Genomic DNA, 7,320 nt, shown 5'->3' on the forward strand with positions numbered 1-7,320 from the left:
TCCTCCCGGACCCGAAGGCCTTCTTGAACCTCTAGGGACCCCCAACTTTGAAGCCAGGGTCTCTGCTCCAAATGCCAGGGCCAAGGCCCCAGTCAGTCACCTTCTCTGCCTGGCCACCCAGAATGCTCTAGAGGAAAATCATCTCTACTTTTTTTTTTTTTTTTTTTTTGAGGAAGATTAGCCCTGAGCAAACATCTGCTGCCAATACTCCTCTTTTTGCTGAGGAAGACTGGCCCTGAGCTAACATCCGTGCCCATCTTCCTCTACTTTCTATGTGGGACACCTACCACAGCATGGCTTGCCAAGTGGTGCCATGCCTGCACCCGGGATCCGAACCGGCGAACCCCGGGCCACTGAAGCGGAATGTGTGCACTTAACCCCTGTGCCACCGGGCCAGCCCCTCACCTCTACTTTTGACTTGCCACCCCTAGGACTTTACCCGGGGACAAGCCAATACCCTAGGGTGTATCTGTGAGGTATGACCAGGGAATTCAGGGTGATGAGATAGAGCAAAAAGATGACTTCGCACGCAGCATAGATCCTGGCCAGACAGGACCAAGGTCAATTTAAAATTGGCTTGAGCCTTCCAGTCCAGTGTGGGCCAGACAGCATCTGGGAGGCGGCCCAACGGCCTGTAGAGGAGAAGCGCACCTGGTTCTGGAAGTTTCCATCAAGTCTATTAGAAGCAGGAGCAGTTTTTCCTCCTTCCTTTGAACATCATCACTCAGCAACAGCCAGCACTGACAGTATCTGGACGGAGAAGCAAGACTCTTCCATTCCCTCCCGTTCACCTTGACCCTGGAGCCTACACTTCAAACCTGGGTCATTCCCACAAGTAATGTCTGGGAAACACCCAAGGGAAAACTATTTTGCGAAATTGACTTGGCCATGAGATAAGTCGTGAAAGAATTGAAGTTTTCGTTGAGCGCTAGCCCAGTTCAATTCACGTCTTGTCCAGATTTCCCCCGTCTTTTTTGGGTGTATAATTTACATGCAGCAACTTGTACAGAACTTAGAGCTACAGTCGGAAAGTTTCCATAACATGTGCACCCGGGGAGCCACCCCCGGATAGAGGACTTTTCCATCACGCAGAGAGCTGCTCGTGCCCCAACTTCGTCAGTCCCACCCGTCCGGAGATCTCCACCCCCATAGATGAGGTTTTCGCTGTTCTAGGGCATCACCTACTTGGAATCAAACAACGTGTACTCTCTGCCTCCGGCTTCTTTTACTCCGACACAGAGTTTCTGAGGTTCATTATGTCGCAGCGCCTTCATTACTATTCCTGAGTAGGATTTCATCGCACGGATAGACTACAGTTTGTCTATCCACTCAATACAAATAAAGCTGCCACAATTATCTTTGAAGGGAGAAAGAAAGAGAGAGAATGAGAAATAAAGAGAAAGAGAGACAGGGATGAAAAAGAAGGAGAGAGAAAGAGAGGGAGAGAAAGGAACAAATTATAACCTATTGAACAAAACAGGAACCCAGAAGTCCAGAGTGACACAAATATATTAATACATTGAAGGTTTGATGAGGAATGGGATGTTTACATCCTCTCAAATGCCTCTCCACTGAACATTTCCTTATTACAAAGGGAAAACAAGAGATTTTCCGGTGGAGAAGCTTGGCAGACAGCCCTTAACCAAGTGACACAAGAGAACATCATCAGTGACAGGTCAAATGGAAGTCCTTCCCCACCCGATAGGACGTGATGAGAAGAACACAGCCTCGTTATTGTGACATTCCCGCCAAAGATACCCGACCTTAATATAATCACGAGGAATCCTCAGAAAAACCTAAATTGAAAGACATACTACAAAATCCCTGGTCTGTAACCTTCAAGAATGCCAAGGTCATAGAAGTCGAGGGAAGCGTGAGGACCGTTCCAGAGTGAAGGAAGCTGAAGAGACCCGACAGCTAAGGTACCGTGGGATTTGGGACGAGTTCCCTTGCAATAAAGGACATTACTGGGGTCACTGGGAAAATGTGAGTACAGTCTGAAGATTAAATGGCAGTGACCTACCCATCTCTATTTCTTGATTTCGGTCCTCCTGGTCCATTTTGGCGCGGGGACAGCTCAGTCGGAAGCAAACACATCCCAACGTGCTCAGAAGTTGTGGAGCATCCGGGCAGCGACTTCAGGAAAAAGAATTCTTCGTGCTAGACTTGGAACCTTCCTGTAAGTTGGAAATTATTAAAAAATAGTAGGATTAAGCATTCCCTGCCCTTGAGGGGACGAGCTTTTCAGCTGCCGTTGGCCCTTTCTGTCTTTACTTCTAGGTGTGTGTGAAAGGACGGGGGTGACTACGGCTGGGCTTCTTTTTGCTGGTGATGGAGAAGACAAAAGAGGGTGTGTGGTGGGAATCCGAAAGAGTACCAGCCCTCAGGGTCACAGGGCTGTGCCTGGGGCCATCTGATTGTCCCAGGCGGACAGAAATCCCAGGACACCTCTGAGCTGGAAAGGCAGGGAAAGGCGTGTGCGTTTTGTCAGGGTTGGGGGTGGAGAAGCCTCCTCAGCTGACCAGCTTGAGGCCCCAGAGACGGGAGAAGGGTTAGAAACCGCCTTCACTTCCTTTTACCCCCGTAACAATCTTGGAAGGCTAACATCGTCCTTCATGTATCGAGCCTCTGGATGCTGGAGATACAGCAGTGAACAAGGCAGGCCCAGCCCCCTGCCATCAAGGAGCTTATAGCCTGGAAGGCAGAGATGGCCAGTGGATGATGAGTAGGTAAAAGATACAGATGCTGTGTCGCTTCCCTAAGTGAAGCTCATCCATGGCTCCCTGGTGCCCCCAGGGCCTCTGTGACCTGGCCTGAGCTTCCCTCTGGGCCTTGACCCTCCTTCTTTATCAGAATGAGACCTATGCCCTCTCCTGCCCCAGGACCTTTGCACTGGCAGTTTCCTTGGCCTGGAATATTTGCCACTTGTCATTTCTTCACCCATCACTTTGGTCCCTGGGCAGCCTTCCTTGCCCCTCCACCTGGGGCCAGAAGCCTTCTCTGGCTCCCACAGCCAGGGGCTTCCTTGTGTCCAGCACTGGCCACACTGTGGAGTTGCTTACCCTGAATCTGGAAGGGCAGAACTTTGTCAGATTCATCTCCAAGCTCCCATTGCCCTGTTCAGGGGCTGGCATATAGTTGGTGCCTAATAAATGTTAGTTCCTGTGTAAAAAAAAAAAAAAAAAAAGATACATACGCTAGATGGTTATACGCGCTAAGGAGAAAAAAACAAAAACCACCAAGGCCATTGATGGAGAATGAAAGCTCGGTATTGACCTGAGCAATGGAAAGAATCTCCCTCCGAGAGGTGGACGTTTGCTTGCATGTGCATGTGCTCCATCATGGCCACACTCTATTTGAGATTTCTATTCAACACCTAAGTGTCTGGTGTCAGAAGTTCAGAGAAGTCCAGGCTGGAGACGAGAATTGGGGCATCTTAAGTCCATCAACGATTTTAAAGCTCTGAGTGAGAGGACTTAGGCAGGTCCTTTGCACAGGTGAGAGGATGGTGTGTAGACAGGCTACACCATTTGCCCCAAGTCACATGGCTGCTAAGTTGCAGAGCTAGGATTCAAATCCAAGCCAGACTTTGTGCCAGGCCCCTGTTCACTGCCATAGAGTCCTGCCGCTCTTGACTACGGGGCCTTCGGCAGATCATGCGACCTTTCACAGGCTCGGTTTCCTCATCTATCAAAGGAGGGGTGGGCAGTGGAGGCACAGGTGGGAGGCAAGGATGGTACAGGGGGCCCAGTGGTAGTCAGGCAGGTAGCCAGGGAGCCGGCAGCCACCCAGATGGGTCACCGGAATGGTCCTGGGCATGCCCCCTCCTTTCCCCACGAGTCTGGACCACCTGCTCTCAGCAGAACAGCCCGGTCTTCCGGGCAGGGGTGGGGGACCGGGTGAGACACGCGTGCAGAGTCCAAAAGCTGACACATATCACTTTACAACGGGAAGCCACACGCCACCCAGCCTGGAATTCTGGGGTCAGCACGACCTGTGGGCCCTCCCTGTGGGCAAAGGATCCCAGCAAGCAAATCCCTGCCAGCCGGTCACTGGGTGAACCTGGCATTTGAAGAAGGGGACTTGGAGAGTGAGGCAGCATTGGTGGACCAGGCTGGGTCTCTGGGGTGTCCCCTGGACCCTGCTACGGGACTGGAATAGGCTCTGTGGTCTCAGCCGGTGCCCTGCCAAGGGCACCGCTCCCAGGTCAGCTCTGGGCTGGCACTCCTGGTGCTTCCGGAGCTGGCCAGGCCCCTTCCGCGGACTTAGTCCTTCTTTAGGGTTGTTAATATCTTTCCCTCTGTCCAGGGTGGGGGGGGGGGGGGGTGGGTGGTCCACTGCCTCTGTGGCTTAGCAGTTCCACTCTGGGGCACCTAGAGCCTTCACAGTGTAAATGCCAATGCGCCTGTCACGTGGGGGCTGGGCAGGTGCCTGGCCACACTACTTCCTGTCCCCCATCCCCCCACCTCTGCCAGCTGGCAGGAGGAGGCCTCCAGCTGGCTACGCTCACTGTGGGGAAGTCGAATTTCCAGTCTCTCACAGGAGGGCTGCTCGGGGCTGTGCCCTCTGCCCAGCTCAGCTGGTATCTCTTCAGCATGGCTCCATCAAGGTCCTGAGCCCCAACTCAGCTGTGCCAGGAGCTCCAGCCTGCCCTAGGCTCCTCAGCTGAGGCTGGAAGCAATGCAGGGAGGCTGGGGGAGGGTCAAACCCAGAACCCGGGAGCCTGAGAGGAAGCTGTGCCTGGGTTTGCGCATCTCTCTCTCTTGCCAGGCTGCAGGTCAGGCCTGTTCCCTTGTAAGTCACTGCCCGGAACACTTGGTCTGGCACTGGGCAGTGAATAAACAGAGGTGCCAGCATCTTGGGAGTCTGGGGCCCTTACAGACCTGGGGGTTTGGGTGTCAACCCTAGGGGTCCGTGTTGGGGTAGACTCTGGAACGTCTGAAGCAGGGAGGACACTGGTGTTCAGGGCTGTGAAGGGCTGCCCAGGCATGGCTGGATGTGGGGCCTGGGCATCAAGACCCTGGAGGGTCCACACAGGGCTGTGGCTGCCCACTGGAGGCAGACGGTGTTTTCCTCCCATGCACACCTCTGAGGGGCATCCAGTGTGGGAGGTGTGTGGCAAAGGCAGCTTCAATGGGGCGCAATTTGAGTATTTGGAGCCATGCACTATGAAAATCTTGGAAAGTCTAGCAATAAATCAGAAGCTAATGAGACCAAAGCAATCATTTGTTAGATGCGTTTGCAAAGAGGACCGTGGTACGGCGACTATGATGCCACAGAGGGTCCCGTGGCTTTTAGAGAGGAAGAGCAGGAAGCACAGAGCAATGTGCCTGGATCTGCTTTACCTGAGAGGTGGGGAGGCTCTGCCGCCCATCCCCCAGGTCGGTATTGGGAGGGGGGAGGTGGGGAGGGGAGGTGAGGGCCGGGAGAGGAGCTCTGGTTTTGAAGATCTAGACCTCTCTGCCTGTTAGCCATATGCCCTCAGCAACTCACTGTGCCTCAGTTTCCCATGTGTGGAAGGAATAATAAGCATCGTGTCTACTACCCAAGGTCAAGGAGGAGGGAAAATGAGGTAAGCACCTGTGTTGGTGTTAGCCGGACCACTGTCCTTGTGTCCACCCACATTTTCCACTGTGCCATCCTTTATGGCGTGCCTACTCTGTGCCAGGCCCTGGGGACGCTGGGAAACCAAGGCGGAGTGGGGTTCTTCCTGGAATCGGTCTACCTGCTCCCTCAGTTCCGGAAGCCGAAGCCTTTTCCCCCACCCAAGGCAATTTCCCGACCACTCCCTCTTCCTATCCTGCTCCAATCCGCGTCAGGTCCCCGGCTTCCCCGCGGACACCTTTAGGCACCACCCCGCTGCATCTGGCAGCCCGTGGCAGCCTTGGCTTCTCCTCGATGTCTGCGTGTTTCACCAGAGTACTAGGCAAGGGCTCTGGTTCAGGCCCTGACTAGCTGTCTTAGAGGTCACCTAACCTCTCTGTGCCTCAGTTTCCTTACGTGTAAACTGGCAACCCCAACGGTCCGCACCTCCTGCGGGTTGTTGGAAGGAGTGAATGAGACGGGGCATCAAAGTCTGGGAACGTGCCTGGGATCCCGGAAAGGTCGCATGCATGTTACTCTCACGGTTGTTATTTTGTAGTCATTATCAGCAGACGGCCTGAGCCAAAGGGCGGGGCTTCGCCCCATCCCTGCAGCGCAGCACCTGGTGCGGGTGAACCCCTCGGCGCCTTCCCGACCTGCCCCAGCTCCCCGAGGGGGCTGCATCCTTGGTGCTGGCACTGCCCAAGTAGGGCGAGAATGGCGATCCCGCTGTGTCGCGGAAAGCCCGGCACACAGTAGGTGCTCAGGAAATGGCCGGTGGACCCTGGGAAGCCAGTGGCTCGATGAATGCACGCTCCCCTCCTCCTCCCTCCCCCATGGCGCGATGGAATGCCCGGGCTGCCCACATGGTCTTGAAGGGTGTATCTGCCTCCGATGACACCCATTCCCACAACAAAGAAGCTCGCCTCCTTGGGGCCACCTCCCCTCGCCGCAACCGGGAGACACAGTGGGCGAGGAGCCTGCCCAGCCCCCTGGGATGTCCCGCGTCCCGGCTCGGGAGCTGTCCCCGGTGGGTGCAGCGGCGCCAAGGGCCCAGGGCGGGGGACCGGACGGGCGAAGACAGCCAGGGCCGGGGAGGCGCCCGAGGGGCGCACGGCGACGCCGCCTCCAGCCGCGATTTAAAGGGCAGCGAGGGGCGGAGGGATCCCTTGACTGCTCGGCGCGGATCCCTCCGCCGCGAGCCCAGAGAGGCAACGGCTCGGCTCGGCCCTCTCAGACCTCGCCTTTTGTCCCTCCGCCGTCGCGAGCACCCGGCGGGGGACTCATTTCTTTCTCGTGTTTCTCCGCCTCCCCCCGCCGAGTCCCGTAAAAGCAACAGAGACGGCCGGGGCGGCGCGAGCCGGCGTGGTGTCCCTCCGCCCGGCCGAGGGCACTCCTTTTCGTGTCCTTCCACCGTTCCCGGGCGGCGTCCGAGCGGCTCACCGGGGGCGGCGACGCGTCTGCGGCGCGGGCGGCGAGGCTCCGGGGCGATGAGGTGAGGGCGTCCGGGCACCGGAGGCGGCAGCGCGGCGCCAGGACCCCGGACGCGGAGCCTCCCGGCCGGCGGCTGCCTCTGGGCCCCCGCGGCCGCGCGGGAGGCGAGGTGAGGCCCCGGTCGCGGGGCGCGGGGCGGCGGGGGCGCGGCGCGGTGGGGGCGGGGGGCTCGGGCCGCGCTGGGACTCATTTCCCGACAGCGGAGGGAGCGGGCGGTGCTGCGGCAGGCGCCGCCATCTTGGA

At 56.8% G+C, this 7,320-nt stretch overlaps 1 protein-coding gene and 1 long non-coding RNA gene across 4 annotated transcripts in view; one reads left to right on the top strand and one right to left on the bottom strand.

Annotated features, from left to right (window-relative positions):
- Window positions 1-374: 374 nt before the first annotated feature.
- The window catches only part of LOC124228697 (uncharacterized), an 8,555-nt gene continuing 1,609 nt past the window's right edge, over window positions 375-7,320 (bottom strand). Inside the window, exons 1-4 of one of the 2 annotated variants that reach the window (XR_006885764.1) lie at window positions 3,277-3,381; window positions 3,063-3,162; window positions 2,024-2,177; window positions 375-1,357 (exon numbers count right to left, since the gene is read on the bottom strand). This is a non-coding gene — a long non-coding RNA (uncharacterized LOC124228697). Of the gene's footprint in view, window positions 1,358-2,023; window positions 2,178-3,062; window positions 3,163-3,276; window positions 3,382-7,320 lie in introns of those variants that run through there. The other variant, XR_006885763.1, reaches the window with a different exon arrangement.
- The window catches only part of KMT5B (lysine methyltransferase 5B), a 53,358-nt gene continuing 52,746 nt past the window's right edge, over window positions 6,709-7,320 (top strand). Inside the window, exon 1 of one of the 2 annotated variants that reach the window (XM_046643337.1) lies at window positions 6,709-7,078. The gene's annotated coding sequence lies outside the window, so the exon portion shown is untranslated. Of the gene's footprint in view, window positions 7,187-7,320 lie in introns of both variants that reach the window. The other variant, XM_046643336.1, reaches the window with a different exon arrangement.

This window comes from Equus quagga, chromosome 17, assembly GCF_021613505.1.
Source record: "Equus quagga isolate Etosha38 chromosome 17, UCLA_HA_Equagga_1.0, whole genome shotgun sequence".
NCBI lineage: Eukaryota > Metazoa > Chordata > Mammalia > Perissodactyla > Equidae > Equus > Equus quagga.